Source organism: Euprymna scolopes, chromosome 40, assembly GCF_053919585.1.
Source record: "Euprymna scolopes isolate OS-2025 chromosome 40, ASM5391958v1, whole genome shotgun sequence".
In the NCBI taxonomy this organism is placed as follows: domain Eukaryota; kingdom Metazoa; phylum Mollusca; class Cephalopoda; order Sepiida; family Sepiolidae; genus Euprymna; species Euprymna scolopes.
In genome coordinates, this window is record NC_136521.1 from 41,996,792 (window position 1) to 42,017,410 (window position 20,619).

Below are 20,619 nucleotides of genomic sequence, written 5' to 3' on the forward strand. Positions count from 1 at the left end.
TCTAAATTTGTTATATTTTATTTTAAAATTACAAAAATACCCTCAAACTGTTTTAATTTATTTGGAAATATTAATCAATTTTAGTTTTTGAAAGAAAGTTGTCGTTTTAAAAAACGAAAGAAAAAATCACTAAATTGACTGCTATATTTCATTTCAAAATTTAAAAATACCCTTAAACTGTTTTAATTCATTGAGAAATATTAATTAATGAAATAAAATGTTAATTTTATATATATTAATTTTTAAAACAAAGAAATGAACTGCTCATACTTAAAAATAATGTAAAAAGAATTAATTTAATTCAATAAATAATCAGGTGATTAATGTTTTATATTGTGTTAGTTTAATGCAAAAAGTTTCGTTGAAGATTTTGGATTGTCTTTCCCTGTGTAGAACTCTTCTGAAACTGGATACAAATGATTATTGGTGGTAATCTAAAGTGCACCAGTGCCTCAAAATTAGAAGATTGGTTAGTGTATCAAAAAAAAAGAAATGTTGTTTACTGTATAAAAAAATTAGAAGCTTTAAAAAAAAAAAACTAAGGCAAAACGAAAATCACATATCGATTATTGAAATTGATTGTTTGATAAATAATAGTCAACAATGTTTTGGAATTTTGATGAATAAAGGGAAAGGGGTGAACACTTTATTTTCAATTCTTTTTAAATATTTTTTTGAGAAACATTTTTGTAATTGCGATAATATAATTTTTGGTGAATTTTTTGTTTCCAATAGCATTAGTTTATATACGTATATGTATATATAAAACAAAACAGGTTCGACGAAGTAAAAAGAAATTACTAAAACATACAAAAAATAATTTAAAAAATTACACACCCACATTCGTACACAAACACAAAAATGAGTCAGTATTTTTTTTTCTGTTCGTTTTTTTTTTTTTTTTTTTTTTACAAACTTTCAAAATAACCGTGTCCATGGTTAAGCGTGGAATGCCAAAAGTAAAAATTCTTTTTCTTTTCCTTCTCGATATCTTTCAGTAATAGAGAAAGCGTACGTACAGACCGTTGTCGGTTAACTGTGTTTTTTTCTCACCCTATTTTCGAGTTAACATTGTTTAAAAAAAAAACGAGTGGGTCGATAGTATGGTCGAATATAAAAAGGGTTGATAACATTGCCCAAGAGAGAGGGAAGTTGATAGAAGACAAGAATGGAATAATATAGTGGAAGGTATAGCTGGATTTAAAGGCGACAAAGCATGACGTAATCACCTGAAATGCGAGATAATTTTTTTTCATTTATGCCTGATGGAAGCCTTGATACTATTAATAGTCAAAGAAACATAATTAATAAGAAATACGAAGTAAGTGAAAACTGTTTACATAAACCTAATAGAAATATAGTATGTAAAACACCTGTGAATAAAAATTAATAGGATACAAACTGGGTGATTATAGCAAGTATAAAATCTATAAGATTTTTTTCTGTCGAAAATAAGGATGATTCATGGAATCAGATATTATTGAACTTTCTTGCCTGCAGCAATTTCGTTTCGGTTAATCTCGATTTTGTAGTGTCTCCACTTACCGATGTAAATTCAATTTTGTACCATATATTTTAACTGTTTCAAAGCACTTATTTGAAAGTTGAGTTTTAGGTTCTTTTTCTTTACTATTCTACCTTGTCGCATATTTTAAAATCTTTAAAGGTCGATATTATCTTATATTACATATATTTTTAGAACCATGCTCCCCAATAAATTATTTTTAAAACATTCCAATTTTTCAATATATTCGTTAGTTTTTTTTTTTAACCTAACCGTAACAGCGAATTGAACTTATCGTTAAGAGTAAAAAAAAGTTAACAGCCCTAAAGCACTAAAATGGCTATGAAATATGGAATCCTTTTACTTTAAGTTTATATACGAAACTGGCCTCAATCTTAATTTTATAATAATTTATTTGTTTTTCTTTCTCCAGGGTTTAATATGCGATGAATGTTAAAGGAAGGCTTAAAAGGAATGTATTTATGTAAGACTTGAAACGGCCATGTTACAGTTGGTAGGAAAGTACCCCTTATTATTGTGTTCTACAGACGGACAGTATGCATAACTCATCGATAAACAAATAGATCGAGCCATATTTATAAGGAGACAAACTTGATAGAAATGTCATGCGAAACTTTTTACAAAAAATGGAAGTGACGCCAGAAACTGCGGAAATTACCTAAAGGATGCCAAAAAAAGATAAGGGGAGGGGGTCAAGAAAAGTTCTGATCAAATGTTGATGATACTACTGGATGGGAATGGGGTTATTTGTTAGGAAAATGCGTCTAAAGTATTATGGGACAGTGACAGACATCAATTTGCATCTCAAAGCAAAAAAAAAAAAAAACATTAGAGAAATTGAACGAAAAGAACAACAACAACAACAACAAAAATGTTAAGAATTTAAGGTCGACAAGAGGAAGGCTCTTTCCTCTGACAAGTTCTTCTATTTCCCCACTTCCGGTTAGAGGCGACATGAATTGACATGACGACGGTGAGAAGGAAGTGGACTAAGTAGGAGACGAAGGGGGTAGTGGAGGAGGAGGAGGAGGGATGGAGGATTTACCTATGCTCTACTCTAACCAGAGCGGTTCTCGCCAATGACATGGCTTCAGAACGCTTTCGCACCTTAACAAGTAACACATTTTATTTTTAGGGGTTGTTTTATTTTATTTTAGCGTTGTAATGGAGTTTTTAATTATATGATGCCTAACATTCTTTCTTTTCATTGCTCTCTCTCTCTCTCTCTCTCTCTCTCTCTCTTTCTCCCAACGAAAACAAGGAAAATGGTACTTAGGGAATGAGTCGCTAATTTCCCTTTTTCCGACATGACTGGCTGTTCTCCGAAAGGAAAACTAACCATTTCGAAATACATGCTCGAATTTGCTCCATAGACACTGTCTGCAACCCCTGGAGCAAGACAGACTCTTTTTTTAAAAAATTTTCACAGCTATCAGAAGAAAGATATAGTAGGGAAGAGGGCAAAGTAACAACAACAGAAATGTTGATATAAAACATCTTTGTTTGTTTGTGTGTTTGTTTATTTGACTTGAGACGTAAAAGACTACTTTGATTAAGGTCCAGATTTCTAGATGTATTCTAAATGGCAGGGGGTGGAGGTGGCGTTACACTGCTAGATGTTTATTTACATTATAATTAAATTTCTGCATCTTGGTACAGTCGCAAAAAGAGATCAGGTAGGTAATTTTGAAGAAAGATTCTATTTGGGAGAAAAGTTTTCCAGCATGGGGTGATTTTGTTGCTTGTTAGGTCGAGGGTATTTAGGTTAGGAGGTACAAGTGCAGCAAGTTCATTGGAGCACATTACATGGAAGTATTTGCAAAACAAGCTGAGAGATGCAACATTGTGACGATGGGACAAGTGTTGTGTGTCAATAACGCAGTACTGAGTTGAACGCAACTTGTTTGTTCCAATGAGTGCAAAGGGGTCAACAAAGGTTACTGGTGACAGAGATCAAACCCAGGACTTCCATTGACAGGGTGTGCAACTGTATTGCAAGACAGGTCAGTGAGTGTATGTTAACGGGAATTACACCCTCCGACACACACCTGTGAAATAAAAAGGAGGAAGCATGTTCTTAGAAGTGAGTCTACAGTTCAGTTTGAGTCTTCAGTTTGAATTTTCGAGTCCGACAAATGTAGTCGTCAGAATATGTGCATACTCATGGAGCGATGAGATGTAGCTATGTATAGAAGATGAATCAATAGAGAAATTCCCACCCTCCTTCTAAGGATAGGCAGAGAACAGGGGCACGACATTCGATCGTGAAACAAATAAAGTCCAATTTCCAGAGAATAAGACTTGCATTGTTATTGTGAGCTTTTTGTTTCATTGTTTCAGGTGAGCCAATAAGGTCAACAGATGTTAAGAAAATATAAAAAGGTACGTTCTGCTTTTATTTTATAAACTCACCAAAAGGACTGACGTGCCCTAAATATGAACATTGACTGGAAATTAGCTCACACCCCTCCCTTCTCCCCGTACATAACACACGGGTTGGAGCTTGGTATACAGTGCAAAACCTGTTAACTTAGAATTATACTCTTAAAACTGCATGACGGAATAACTAAATTGTAAATAACTTATTCCAATACCTTGAGCGGTGTTGATAGAGTACCTGGGTATGTCTATTTCTATATCTACCTTGTTTTATCACTTTAAAGAGTTGATATGCCGTAAAACAAAAACAACCAAACCAAACACGATGAATAAATGTTTAAAACTCAATTTAAAATATTACTTATTCTGTGGATATTCATGAAGGCTGATAGCAATCCAGAAAAACTAGTCTGGTGTTACAAGATCAGGTTGTCTGAAGATCAATGCCTCGGTTCAGTCTCGAAAGACAAAGGATACCCCCTGTAGAGTAGCTGCACGTGTAATTGTGAGACAAGGGTTGTGCAATTCCCAAGCACACCTCTCCTGAATCGGCACTGCTTGAGTCCCGTGGCACGAAGTCAATGACGACTGGAAACAATACCGAGATACCAGGAGAGCACATACAGCACCTGGAAGTCCCAAATGGTCACCCATTTATTTTTGACCAGGTTCAACGTTGTTTAACTTTGGTGATCCAGCGAAAACTGGTGTGTCAATGTGATTATGCCGTATATGTCTGAAGATATCAGATTCTTAACCTAAAACGCAACAAACATTGATGATATTATTTTTTATCTAAGCTTTGCAAAACTCAGTTATGTTCTGCAAAGTCCAAAACAAAAAAATTTTTATCTACTAAACAACCAAACCAAACACTATAAATAAATATTTGAAGATATCAGGACGAGGCATAAAATATATATATATATATATATATATATTTTTTTTTTTTTTTTTTTACAAAATTACTAGATTTGGTATTAAGTAATTCGAAAACGGATTGCTATGCTATAAAACAAAACAACCAAGCCAACATGGGTGAAAAATTTTGTCAAAAAAAATGCTAATTAGTATTTGCATGAGAGAGTAAGTAACTATGATAAATATATATTTACGTATTGTTTTTATTGGCAAAAAAAAAAGAGAGAAATTATGTTTTCAGCCAAAAATAATTTGCTTTGAACTAATGCTGACTGACTGCAATTGTCTTTAAATTAATAAAACAAATTTTATTTATTTGCTTACTCACGATAGCAAAATGTGACACAAGGTCGTTTTTAATGTAAGGGAAAACCATCTTCCCATAAAAGGGACACTCTGCCAGTTGCAAAAATGCACACTGCGTTAGAATAGAAGGGTTTCCCTTAAATTAACTTAAACGTAGCATCTGAACAATATGTCTCTTTATTTATTTAAATATTTTAAATTTAATTCTGAAAACAATAACTATTTCCCATCGAATAATGTAAAAATAATTTTCAGCTAAATATTCTTCAAGTCCATAAATTGAAATGTTCTTTTTTTTTTTATTAAAAAATTTACTGTTTTTAGTCAGCAGCACGAAATAATTTGATTTGAGAACACTTTATTTTGAAATGTGTAAAGTCAGACTGTCTTTACCTTAGCGATATCAGATTAATCACCAATCAGTATCAATCCTGATCGGTCGATCTCACTTTATTAATGGGTATAATGTGCATACTTTTTATTATATATATATTTCGTATGTGTCTACATATCATATATCTATATTTATTCATTTTTTAATACGCGTTTTTGTCCCAAACAAGGCATATTGTTACTTGGAACGTAAGGGGATATTATTTGGGATCGTATCTAACAGGATACTAGTGGGGAGTTGAGCAGCGTGAAAACAGGGAATTCCAAAGTCTAGCAGTGTGAGAGTAGAAGGTTTTCTGGCACCTAGAGACCTCAGCAGTGAAGGGTAGGATTTTGCTGCTCGATGGGTGAATCGGAGGTATGTGCATTGAGGAGGCACATTTCATTAAAGTACTTGCAAAACAGGCACAAGGATATAAGACTGTGATGATGAGACAGAGGTTGGAGGTTGGACGACAGTGTGGACCTATCAGATTTGAGACTCTTTTTTAGACCCTGTCTAAGAATGCGAGACATAAAAAAAAAATCTAGCAATATTAGTATATGAAAATAACGTGGAGTTAAATATCCAAACAGAGTGTACCTAAAATGTCATCTTGCAGGAATAAATGCACTTTACATGCACCTGGCCAGAAAAAAAAAAAACCTAACATGATTGTCAAAAATACGATAATCGTTGATCGAAGTCAAGAAAAACAAACATTGTGATTTGTCACAATAATTGTTATATATATATATATATATATATATATATATATATATATATATATATCATTTTAGTTGGTTGGTTGGTTGGTTGTTTTTGTTTTACGGCATATCAACCTTTTTCAGGTTATTTAATGCCGAATCTAGTTATTTTGAGGAACGATTTTTAATGGAGTATATTTTTTTTTAAGTCAGATTCTATTTAACCCATAATTAACCCTTTTATGACCTGGTTGAACTAATTCGTTTAGTCATAAATAAATGAATATAACGGCGTAAATAAAGTGGGAATTGATTCAAACACGCCTTGTACGTATTAGTTCTGGATAGATGCCAGATACCTCCAGATTGCAACAGTCTATTGTTTACATTTAGCATGCCGCCATCTGTCTCAAAGAGTGGAGGATTTCATTTGGTGTCATAAATGAACTACAAGCACTTGTACCCCCTCAACGAAAATAATCCCGACAAGCAGCAAAGTCCCACCCCTACACAGTCGAGATCCCTTTTACTCTAATAGCTTCTTCCCCAGAACGGCAGGACTTTGGAATTCTCTTGCGGTTTCCTGCTTCCCCAACTGTACTGACATGCAGAAGTTCAAGTGTAATGTGAACAGACATCTTGCTGCTAAACTCCCTACATAGTACCCCTGGAACTTAGGTCCCTGATAGTAGCCCTCTGCATCAAAGTGGCAATATGCCTTGTTTGGGGTGAAAATGTAATTAAAATAAATGTAATAATAAAAAAAAACAAAAGCTCACTTTCTTCAAGCACTATGGATAATAATGTCAGTTTATGAAATACAAAATTTCTCAGTGGTAGTTTAACTATTGAACTTCATAATTTTTCCAGTTTGAAATCATAGTATCATTACACTTTAACCTAACTAAAATAGCAATAATTTTTTTTTTTTCTATTATCTACATCATAATTTAGGTCATGAAGAATTAGATGTAGCAGAAATATAGTGAGGTCAGAGTATTGGAAAATTCCATTAGCAGTTAACAGAGTAGAGTTAGGATTGCATCACAGGATATTATATCAGGAAAGGAAGTACCTTGCACAAACTACAGATGATTATTGGTTGGTTGGTTGTTTTTGTTTTACGGCATATCAACCCTTTTCAGGTTATTTAATGCCGAATCCGGTGATTTTGAAAAAAAATTTTTTAAATAGAATATATTTGTTATTTGCAAGTCAGTTTCTATTTAATCCATAGTTGGGACCCTAACAGGTACTACCCCTCCGGGTTTGAGTGGACCTGGGAGCAATGGCAATTAAAGGGTGGCTCCACACTCCCCAGAGCCCACAAGCTGGGGCCTCACCATCGGATATAGTTTAAGGTCATATCCACGACCACAGATGATTATGTCACAAAATATTATGTCAGAAAGGAAAGACTGTACAGACTAGCCATGATTACACCATGGGATCGCGATGCCTCTATTCAGTCTCGAAAGACAAAGGATACCCCCTCTAAGGGCAGCTGCACGTGTAATTGTGAGGCAAGGGTTGCGCAATCCTCAACCACATCTCTCCTGGACAACTGGAAACAATACCAAGCAGAGAGCACATACAGCACCTGGAAGTCCCAAATGGTCACCCATTTTAGTACTAACCAGGTTCAACGTTGCTTAACTTTGATGACCCAGCAGGAACTAGTGTGTCAATGTCATTATGCCGTACACCATGGGATATTATGTCAGGAAAGGAAGTACCTTGCATAGACTACCTATGATTATGCCATGGGATTGAATGAGGAAGTACCTTGTAGAAAACTAGGTATGATTACATCACAGGATATTACGTCAGCAAGGAAGTACCTTGCAGATACTAGAGATGATTGCATCACAGGATGCTGCATCAAAAGAAGAAGTACCCTGCAAAAACTATTTATGATTACATCACAGGATATTATATCTAAAAAAAGGAAAAAGTATGTGGCAGATATCTGAGATCCATCCTGCTTTATTTGGGATTTACAGCGTCAAAGTGAGCAGACGTCTTCTTCAGCGTCCAGCAGCCTCCGAGATGAGATAGGAAATTACAGCTCATCTAGGTGTACATTACTGGGTAAAAATAAACGCACAGAAGGAAACGATATTTTATTTGCTCTTTTTGATTTTTTTGTCATTATTACAAGAGGAAGGAAAGAAGAAAAAGAAGCTGAGAGAAAAAATATCCACCTAGCTATTTATCAACATGTCTTGTAGAGTTGGGACGATTAATCGGAATCGGAAATTGAAAAAAATCGGAACTTTTTGGGGTATCAGAATCGGTATTGGAAAAATTTGTGCCTATTTTCTGATGCAAAAAAAAAAAACAAAAAAAAACTATTCTTTTAATTGTTTTTTTTTATTTGATTTTCTTTAAAGAAAAATATTCTACCGCTGATAGTAATACTAAAATGGTGAATATCTGCTGATTTTAATCTATTAGTAAAACTAAAATCGATAGATCATCCCCTACAAGTGTATTTTTTACATTTGATAAAATATCTACACATTTAACATGTGTTTTTACAGTAATCGGAACAAAATAACAATTTTATAGCTAAATATGTAGAGATTTATAAAGAATCGAAATCGGTAATTGTATAGGAATTGGGAATTTAATATGGAATCAGTAATTGTATTGGAATCGGAAAAAAAATATTGGAATCGTCCCATCCCTAGTGTCTAGGTAGCACCCAGAGCAAAAATGTTTGATACAATCTGGCATTGTAAAACACCCAATCGCAAATTTACAGAAAGAGAAAAAATCTGATACAAAACTAAAACCTGATAGAAAGAGTCGTAAAGTAAAGATTAGAGATGACTGTGTAAAGTTGGAAAAGGTAGTTTTTCAGATGAGATTATAAGATTAGTGAAAAATTCCATTGACAGTAAACATGCTATGATTACGTCACAGGATATAATATCACGAAAGGAAGTATGTGCACGAGATCTGAGATCAATTCTTCCTTCTTTTTGATTTGCAATGTCAGAATAGCCGTCTTTTTCGGGGTCTGCCGGCCCTGTGAAGGTGGGATACTACAGCCAATCTTGATGTACATTGCTGCAAATTGCTGGGTAGAATAAACTACACAAGCGAATGATGGCTTGTTGTTTTTAAATCCCTTCCATTGTTACAGTTATGAGAAGGAATGGAGAAAAAGAAGCTGAGAGACGAAATATCCACAGAGCAATTTGGTTGACATGTCAACAGAACTCCAGACAGAACACTGACTGGAGATATTTCTTGTAGTCTGGGATCGGAGAACACGCCATGGTATAACATATGTACCAAACCGAAATCTAAATTTGAAAATATAAGCTATTAAAAATTGCTATTAGCAATTTAAACAAAACAAAATAATTAAAACTATCATTTTTTGCGATGAAGTTAATCCTCTTTCCCCTTATAATAACTTCGTCAAGGTTCAAATATGAAAAGACTAATAATCTGGCCTCCAGGAATGTGATGATGTTGCAAAATAAAAATATGAGAATAATTCTTAAACAGGGTTTCATACAGAAGCAAGCAATTGTACATTTAAAAATATGTCAATTAGCCATTAAAACCAAAAAACATGAAAGAAATTTAGCCATTAAAGAATTAATTGTTTGGTTGCCATTAAAGAATCAAATAAACATTAGCCATTAACAACTGATTACTTGCCATTAAAAAATAAAATAGATGTTAACTATTAAAAATTGATTAATATGAAACTAATCAAATAAATGTCAGCCATTAAAAATTGATTGATTGCCATTAAAAAATCAAAACGACGCCAGTTATTAAAAAATAATTGTTTGATTGCGATTAAAAATCAAATAGACCTTAGTAATAAAAAACTGTCTGATTGCCATTAAAAAAATTAAGTGTCCTTATTTACTTGCCTCCTCAGGGGCTAGTTAGATAGACACAAGGTCAGTTTTTAATGTAGGGAAAATCCAGCTTTGTGAAAGTGGCACTCTGTATTGGGACAAAGTTTTTTTTTTTTTTAATGCCTCAATCCAGAAGGATCTCTCCTTCATTGACCAAGGACAGAAAAGATGAAGTGTAAGATCAGAACAGATACTACACTTCAGTCTGATTGCATAATTTGAGTTATCTACTCTTTATCATAAAATCGCCACCCTACCGCCAAAAACTCACATTTGAGAGAAACAAATATGTTTAATTTTCCTTAATGTTTTATAATTACTGAACAAAACAAAGAAAAAATTAAAAATATTATGATAGAAGCCATCATCAAACCGTCATTGAAAACAAAAACAACAAAATAAAACAACTTTTCTTCCTTTTTTTTTTTTTTTTAAGAGATGTCGTCTGATTTCTTGTATCAGAGAAATATTGCAAAAAAAAAAAAAAAGTTCAGTTATCTGCCCTTTATCCATTATTTGCCAGGACGTCAAAAAATGAAATAAGGAATCTTTTGAAAAAAAGGAAAAATAAAATGTCCATTTTTTTTTTCTTTCTTTGAATGTTCGGAGAACCAGAGGAATAATTAACATTATAAAAAGAAAAAGAAAAACATAGACAGGTAGATAGATGATATGCAATCATCTCGACGCCTGCCGATTTTTTTTTTTTTTTTTTTTTTTTTGCTGTTGTTTTTAAGAAATTCCTTGATATTAAAGATGGACCAGGTGCCATCACCAGCGGTGGGACTATATTTTAAAAAGAATTATTTTTTTAAATGGTCACCAGTTGATAGTCGTAGATGTCCTGTATTGGTTTTGATCAAGTTGCCATTAATGTTGCACATGACTGAAAAATATTTTTTAAAAATCAGAGAATCCTTTTTGTCTTTTTTTTTTTTTTTGGGTTTCTTGATTTAGTTTTTATGTTGTGTCTTGAAACGGCCTCGTAGTTTTTGTTGTTTTTAATGTACCAATATTCTTTCTCAAAAATCAAACTTTTAAATAAGTCAATCTTTTCTCTTTTTTTTTCACAAAGAAGTTTTTTTTTGTTTTTTGTTTTTTTCAAACATGGAAGGTTCTTCCCCTCTTCACTTGAGGAAAACTGGAATTTTTAATGAATTTAAATTGTTTTATTATTATTATTATCCAATATCTATATTTAAAAAAAAAAACAACCCCTCTTTGATTTTCTCACCTCTGACATCTTTATTAATTTTAAATGTGACTTTTGGGTCTATTGACTTTAATCTTTCAGGATAGGGTGATATTAAACAGAGCTTGCACAGGAAAAAAAAATTAAAAATCATAATAGAGACTTGCCATTAAAAAATCAAAAAGATGCTAGCCATTAAAAAAATGAATTGCTTGGTTGCCATTAAAATAATATAGATGTTAGTCATTTAAAAATTAATTGTTTGAATGCCATGTGTGTGGGAGAGAAGAGCTGGTAAGAACATGATCGGGACATTAAGGAGGATGTGACTGTAAAAATATAATAGGAGGTGACGGAAAAATCATAATAGGAACATTAATGGGGAAGGGCTGACGGTATAAACATAATAGCGACTAATGTCACTAGGGATGACGGTAAAATATAATAGGGATATTAAAAGGGGGTTACGGTAAAACATAGTGAAATTAAAAGGAGATAACAGTAAAAACATGATAGGGCAATTAAAGGGGGACAATAAAAACAAAATAGGGATATTAAGGAGTGGGTGATGTAAGAACAACATAGACAGAAAACCTGGGTTTGCCAGGTTCGAATCCAGTTTATTCCACAGAAACAATTTCATCAAACCCACACTTGACCTTGTGCCTAACCTGGGAATGATGTAAAATGAAATAACTGTTTTTGTAGACGTTGATAATTTGACCTACAATTTACAAGATGCATGGTGATGTGTCAGATAGAGTAGTGGTTGTAAAACCAATGTATCTATCAGCTTTATTATTATTATTATGGAAGTAACATAAGATCTGCTGCTCAAGTCGGATGGCAAATCTTGATCAGCTCACTTATTTGAAAAGGCCCTATTCAGTTGAAATAAATTTATAGTGAGATCGGGCTAAGTTTTTGGTTGCTTTTTTTCTTTCCACTTTATAACTTTATATAGTATAGATTTCATATTTATGTTACCGAATTTCTGGATTTTTAATTCATACAAATATTTTGGCTACACATGGGCAGAGATGTTTCAGCTATGAATTTATTTTGGTTTAGCTTTATTAGACCAAGTTGTTAGGATGAACAATAAAATGAAAGGTCATATATTTTTATTTTTATCCTAACTTTACCTAACAAAGAAGGCTGTAGCTGAAACATGTTTGCATACATGGATTCCAAATGTTCATATAAGTCGTAATTTATACAAAATATATAACTCTACTAGTTATTGAGCACTATTAGATGAAGACAGTAAGGATTTACTGGATTAAATCCTATGCATAAAATATATCAGCATTTGTGTGTGTATATGTATTATTAACAGGTTCAGCAACATCAATGACAAAGCATGTATCCGTGGATAATTACATTATATATATATATATATATATATATATATATATATATATATATATATATATATATATATATAAAGCCAGCAGTATTAACCAAAGAAAGAAAGTGTCGGAAATATTTAATTCACAAGCAGTTATAGTTGCATGTATATCCTGGTTAGGAGACATAACGATGTTATGTTTTTGCAGTTCTTGCAAGAAGGTCTTAAAATCCTACCTACAGCGCCTGGTGTTCCCAAATGTTTACCCATCAGGTACTGACCAGGCTCAACATTGCTTAAATTCGGTGAACTAATGAAACTGGTGTGTCAACGTCATTATGCATTAATTATATATATATATATATATATATATATATATATATATATATATATATATATATATATATATAGCTCAATAGATTAAATTTTCTATATATAAATACTGTTATTTATATTAGTTTGCAGTTTACCATTGCGTATATCTGGTAAACTCTACATCCCTTTGTTTTTATTAATTAATTAATATATATATATATATATATATATATATATATATATATAACGCTCATTATCTTGAGTTGAGCATATTGGGAAGTGATACATGATATACCATTAGAATATTAAGCGATGCTCTTTGTGTAAACAAATCGAGCTTAGGTATTTGGACAATGTCAAAACATCGTTAATTAACTGCACTGCCCACACAGCAGCTGCCGATAGGCGTAATGGTTCAAAGCCTTGACTGTCGTATGGGCAGTCGGGTTTCCATCCTGGTTTGAGGTAGTTGCCTGTCTAGATGCACTGATGAGCTGTGATACAGCAAAACAGTAATATATGTGGATGACTATATATATATAGATAGATAGATAGATATAGATACATAAATAAAATATGCAGAAATTTCTCTAGAGCTCTTTCGGCTATCATCTCTTCAAGTGAAAATGGATAGAAAGTGAAAACAATACTATTGACGAAATTAAAGAGCACTAAGGTGAATTCAGAAGTGGCAAGAAATGAAAAAAAAATTAAAATAAAAGATTTTAATCTGTGCATAAGAGGTTTAAAAACCGACTAGAATTGGCACAACGAAGGGAGGAAAGAAAACGAGGGAAAAGGGGTCAAAGTTCCCCAAAGAGAAATAACGTTTTTGTCGTCTCCTTTTGCCGGCATAAAGAAGGTTTTTGGGTCGCAATAGAGACACTCCAAAATCTTTAGATGGTTTTTGGAGTCTGCTCTGTGTAATGTCTCGAACCACTCTATTTTATACTTATCGGCACAGCATGGATTATCAACCAAATGCTGACCAATAGCAGAGTCCAAGGCTGTATAAAACAAAGGACTACCAAATCCTACTCTCCCCTGTCTAATCTAGCATACTCTTCTATTTTAATCGTTTTTGGGGGTTTCTTTTTTTTGTCACTTCTTGATTACTCTAGTAATAGCATTGTTTTCCCTTGCTATTGATTTTCTCCTGAACAGATGATAGCTGAAAGAGCTCTTGAGAAATTTCCGCATATTTTATTTAAATCTATATGTAAGTTTTCTACCTCCAAACATTATATATATATATATATATATATATATATATATATATATATATATATATATATATATACACACGTACATATATAAAGTCAGAGAGAACCTAACCAGATTGGTGCTGGATTACTAAAAAAAAAATATATATATAAAACGATACTAAATATTTAGATAGTAATATTTATTTGAATGTACAACAAAAGATCAGAACAGCAATGGTACCAACGGTTTCTTATCCTAACAAAGGAGACCTATAATAGGCGTTTTTACCAAACTCTCTTCAGCCTCTGTTTAGGTCTGTATCTCAGAAAAAAAGATATAAACAGAGGCTAAAGAATACTTTAAAGAGGTCTATTATAGGTGACCTTTGTTAGGATTCGAAACCGACATTAACAATCTGATCGTCTGTTTATATATATATATATATATATATATATATATATATATATATATATTGGCAGCAAATCATTATTCAAGCACGTCTGACTGAACACAAAAGAGTTATTCCTTTTTCTGATCCTTCTGAATATCTTTTCCATTTGCCGAGCGGTCATTTTTATTTCAGGAGGCATGTTATATAAAATGGCGCCCAAAAGTAAAAGAAAAAGAAAACAACACCGATCGCTCCTGATGATAATCGGATGCACCAATAGAAAGAGCTTGAGAAGAATATGGCCGAACAACAACTTTTGGGCGCCATTTTATATAATATACCTGCTGAAATTAAAAGAAAACACTCGGCAAATGGAAAAGATATCCAGAAAGATCAGAAAAAAGGAATAACTCTGTGGTGTTCAATCAGATATGCTTGAACATTATATATATATATATATATATATATATATATATATATATGGTGAAAAGTGTTTCTTTTGAAAAAGTTCATCCTCACTAAAACGGGACTTTTTTTAAAAGCAACATTTGAGCGGATTCATCAGTAGGAGTTGCCAGCGAATTCGTTTTGAACTCCATTCTTCAATTTGTTTTCCGTTCATGAGCCACTGAGGTTTCGAATGGATTTTTAATAGCCTTTTAAATGGTAAAAGATAAATCCACCTAACTGGAACCATAGTATATATCTGAAATATGTAATATATACCTTTGAAATAAATATTCTATATCTATTAGGTTGGTGCAGAAATAATGTCGTTTTTTTTAATATATAGTTGAACGTCAAAAAACGACATTAGTTTTGCACCAACCTAATAAATAATTTGTTTGTGGTAAAAGTTTGGAGAAAATTGCAAGCTCGTTTTTTATTACCCATAAACTACTGAAAGATTTTTTTCCCATTTCATGAAGATTTGCACAATTTTGCTTAAGTCTAGCAAAACGATTTTATAAAACTTTTTTTTCTTTTTTTAATATTTGTTTTTAAATTGTTTTGATTTGTTTTCTTTCTTTCTTTTTTTTTTAAGTTTTCACTGAGCTTAGATGTTGACAAAAGTTGATTCGATTATAATAATATTTTTTTTTTTTTTTTTTTTTTGGTAAGAGTTCGATCAGAATATGAGGCGAAGTAAAAAAAAAAAAGAAAAGATTGCAATTTAAAAAGCAGGCTCCATCCTTGATGAAGAGGCATTATCACAGCTGCAAGTCAGTCAATAAGGTTTCCAGTATTGCACGTTCTAATACCCTGAGATTCTAACAGCCATCTGCAAGAAAAGAAAAATATTTTCATTAAAAAAAAAATAAAAAATACTACAACATTTTTTTATTTATCTATATGTCATGAATTTTATAATCATACTAGCAGGTCGTCCAGCGTTGCCCGGTCGTAAAATATGTATGAATATATTTGAACATATACAGAAACTGAGGAGTGTGCATGCGAGTATTATGTTCTTTCTAAACAGTTCATTTAAAGTAAGTAAAATAAAAAAAATACATTAAGTAAAATAAAAAAAGAAAGAAAGAAAATACTCGGGCTGGGATTGAAGCCAAAACCTAAAGATATTTAGTCAAGTACGATAACTATTAGGCCAGCTTGACACACTCTTTAGAAAGTGTTTGCAAACCTACTTATTTTTAACATGATGAAACTGTCACGCATGTGCATTCGCGGAACCGTTGACAAACAGAAAAAAATCCGATTACCCCAAGTATCAATTTTTCAGTTTTGACCGCTTTAGCAGCCCATTTTTCGAGATGAAAATTGATTAAACATTTTCCACATGTCTGAATACCGTATATACCAAATTTCAAGTCTCTAGATCAAAAATCCGTTGAGTATATAGGTTGAGAAGTGTCCTCACACACACACATTCTCACTTTTATAGATGTATTGTCTAGAATGTCGATGGCATTGCCCGGTCATAAGATACGCTTAAATATGACATTTTAATGTATGCCGATTTTGCATTTATCACGATAGAGCCAATTCTCTATTGATTATTATATTGTACCCAATATATAGTAGCGCCACCCTTCTGGTGTGACCCAGTGGTAAAATATGCTTTACCACATATTTTAATTCATGCAGAATTCGTATATATTATTATAGCGCCAATACACTATTGATTAGTATTTTCTACCTAATATAGAGTAGTGATTTCAAAAGTTTAAAAATCAAAAATATTATTTGGGTGTCATCGGCTAAAATCGAAACCAAAACATAGTTTTCCCATCTTAGTTTAAAAAGTTTACTAGAAATGACGTCATAATGAGAAAATTTGAGACAGTAAAAAATGAATTCAGACTTTTATTATTATTATTATTATATATATATATATATATATATATATATATATATGGCGATTAAGCTACACTGAATATTCAGCGTTTCATCCACTCTAGGATTCGCCAGGCTTATGTGCGAATTCTGTGGTTGTTTATCGTTTTTATATGGTTCTCTTCTGTTGAGGATTTTAGTTAGCCAATCAGCTTTCTAGTATCCACCGCGCCCCTTCCTATCAGCCAATGGGCATGTATTTTATCAAACAAAGGATCTGTTTTAAAACTAGTTTAGTGGTTTAAGGCAGACATTTTCTTCTTTTTTTTTTATATATATATAAATATACATATGTGTACATACATATATGCACATATATATATATATATATATATATATACATACATATATGTGTGATCGTTTATGTATATTCATGTTTATTTAATTTATTTAACAATCAGCCGGTATGGAAACCTGTGATTATAAGATTAACAAAATATTACTGGTCGTAATATTCTATGTATTATAAATAGGAATTGGTCAATATACAGGATAGAGCAAATAAAGTAATTTATAGTGATTCAATGAAATTTAAAAAAAACGTTATTCAAATCAAGGATTTTTTATTATTCCAAGTAAGACAAAGAATACGTTAGAAATTTTATCTCCTTATCCTATAGGGTTTCGATGCCTACCATCTCTTCAGAGGAGAAAATATTAGCAAATAGATATAACGGTATTCATCCTATTTACTAAAGTCAGTTAAACATGGAAAATCATAATCAAAAATTGATTAAATAGAAGACATATAGCAAATTTTAATCAATTTTTTATTATGATTTTCCATGTCTAACTGACTTTAGCAAATAGGGTGAATACCATTATATCTATTTGCTAATATTTTCTCCTCTGAAGAGATGGTAGGCAGCGAAACCCTATATGATAAGGAGATAAAATTTCTAAAGTATTCTTTGTCTTACTTAGAATAATAAAAAATATTTGATTTAAATAAAGTTTTTCTTTAATTTCATTGAATCACTATAATTTGCTATATATATATATATATATATATATATATAGCAAATTATAGTGATTCATATATATATATATATATATATATATATATATATAATTTAAAGGAGATTAGAATAATAGAATAATAGTCTAAAGAGCTAAGTGTATTTTAATGTAATAGTGAAATTACTAGTTTAATTAAAATACAGGAAATGCTCGTTGTAATTTAGATATATAATAAGCTCGATAGTTAAATGTCCTAGAGCTAATTAATAAATCACATTACTTAATATATATATATAAAGTGAAAAGGTTTGTGAGTACAATTCTCAATCTATGTACTCAACGAATTTTAAGTCTACAGACTTGAAATTTGCTATATAGGGTATTCAGATATGTGGAAAACTTTTCCATTGGTTTTCATCTGAAAAAAAAAAGAGCTGCTAACGGGGTCAAAATTGAAAAATTGGTTTGTAGAGGTCGTTGGATTTTTATCTGTTTGCTAACAGTTTCACAAGTGCACATGCGTGAATGGTTCTCATGACAGATTAATTATGCTAAGAATAAGTAGGTTTGAAAACACTTTTTAAAGATCGTGTCAAGCTGGCCTAATGGTTATGTACTTGACTCACTGTCTTTAGGTTTTGGTTTCGATCTCAGCTTGAGTATTTTTTTATTTATTTCTTTTACTTACAAGAAGTGAGCTGTTTAGAAAAAACATAATATTCACACGCACATGCCTCGGTTTCCATATGAATTAAAATATGATATTATGCATATTTTACGACTGAGCAACGCCGGGTGGCCTGCTAGTATGGTAATAAAATTAGGCTGATGAATAAATGTACTTGTGTCATGTAAAAAGGGACAGACCCCAGTAATTAAATAGATGAGTTTGAAAATAATATTTGGAAAAGGATAGAATCGAATCCGGTAGACAAGTGTTAAAAAGAGAATAAATATTCAATTTAGGAATGCAGTCGATTGTCCATTCTTTTAGAAATAACTGGATATTAAATATGTCAGTTAAAAGAATGGACAATACAAGCTAGATAAAGATCAAATAAATAGGTTACAAATGAAACAATTCATTTGGTGATTTCTTTGTTTTCCAAAAGCGTGTTTGGACATAGGTGAAATTCACGTGAATGAATCACATGGTGGGACACGCTTTTGATGTCATAAAGAAAGAGAATTCCCAATATAATCAGAGTGGGTTCGAATTGAAGAGCAGACAGAATCAGAGCCAGATAGTCAGAGAGCGACTGAGTCAAAGTCAAGTCGGTCAGACTGGGAGCTGATGTTCCTTTGAGGCGAAGCGGGGGGGGGGGGGGGAATAAGACCATGTAATCGTAAGAGTTTGAGTTCCTGATTCCTCAATCAACCAGCTAGTAGAATAAAGAATCATTGTTTCAGTTTTCTTGGTGGTCAGAGAAATTATTTAACATGTTGTACAATACCTGCCGATAGTATGTGAAATTGTTTCATGTATGTATTTAAATTACCCGTCCAAGGGTAGGTAAAATTATTTTAAATATGTGTTGTATATTAACCATCCCTACAAAGGTAACATTATTTCATATACATGCTATAAATTACTTATCCTAGGTAAGGTACAATTATTTGATACGTGTAATACCCGCCTTAGGGTAGGTAAAATATTCTTTTGCTCGAAAAAGCTAATGATACATAGACATTAAAAATTCTTCTATCCGAAGAATAACAAATATGTTCAAAATCAACTTCAATTTTCTCATTGTTTATACAGTCCCATGCAACGCCGGGTAGCCCTGCTAGTTACAACATAAAGGTAAATGTGTTTTGTTTGTCATCATCATCATCAATAACAAGAACTGTTGCATCCTATTTCTCAGATCGGTATTATAATATGATGAAAGAATCATCATCACAGTCGTCATGATGTACCAAGAATATAAATTTCTCATTCACTTGTCATCTCATCTGATATAAACACACGATATACACCCCCAATATATGCCAACAGCAATATACACTCTGCGATATATGTAACACTTTTTCACTTGCACCCTTTTTAGTTGCGTGCAAGTGACTCTATAAGTCACTACGCCGGTCGGTCGGTCGGTCGGTCGGTCTGTCGGTCAGTCTGTCCGTAACACTTTTGTGCTTGGCCTTTTTGGTTAAGATCAAAGGTCTGTTGTTAATACATGCTGTTCTTAGCTTTTTAAGCTTTTCTTGGCCTTTTGGCCAAGATCAGGGTGTAGTGTCTGTTTCAGCAGATGCTGCAAGCGGGGACCGTATGTGGGAGCAATCCCACATATAAGACCTTGGTCAATGTAGGGGCGGCCCTACATGCCAATTGTCACTATCCAGCTCCCCTACTCCCCGGGGAGTTGGTCCCCATTTCCCCTTCACTCCTCACATTAAAAATCGGCCTTGTGCCTAATTTGCTCAGTGGGGGAGCAAATAAATACGGCTTTTCTTGGCCTTTTGGCCAAGATCAAAGTGTAGTATCTGTTCTTACTACATGCTGTACTTATTGTGATATAAAGTGAGGGATCACTTTTCTGTATTAATTTAATGTAAAATGATCATCCACTTTACAACCAGTCAGTCTCAAAGCCATTCAAGTCATTCTCCATATCACTCAAGTTGTTTTTGAAGGATACCAGTTATTTTTTAAGCATTCAAGTCATTCTTAAGGTCATTCAACTCACCCTTAAGTTCATTAAAGTCATTTTAAGTCATTTACTTTTTATTTATTTAAGTCATTTC

The 20,619-nt window shown here is 32.5% G+C and overlaps 1 protein-coding gene and 1 pseudogene across 11 annotated transcripts in view; one reads left to right on the forward strand and one right to left on the reverse strand.

Moving 5' to 3' along the window:
- Nucleotides 1-15,617: 15,617 nt before the first annotated feature.
- LOC145265500 (ankyrin repeat and sterile alpha motif domain-containing protein 1B-like) overlaps nt 15,618-20,619 on the reverse strand; it is a 903,976-nt gene continuing 898,974 nt past the window's right edge. For all 11 annotated transcript variants that reach the window (XM_080121395.1, XM_080121397.1, XM_080121394.1 and 8 more), the window contains one exon: nt 15,618-15,835. The gene's annotated coding sequence lies outside the window, so the exon portion shown is untranslated. The remainder of the gene's footprint in view (nt 15,836-20,619) is intronic.
- LOC145265823 (U2 spliceosomal RNA) lies at nt 20,319-20,444 on the forward strand (annotated as a pseudogene).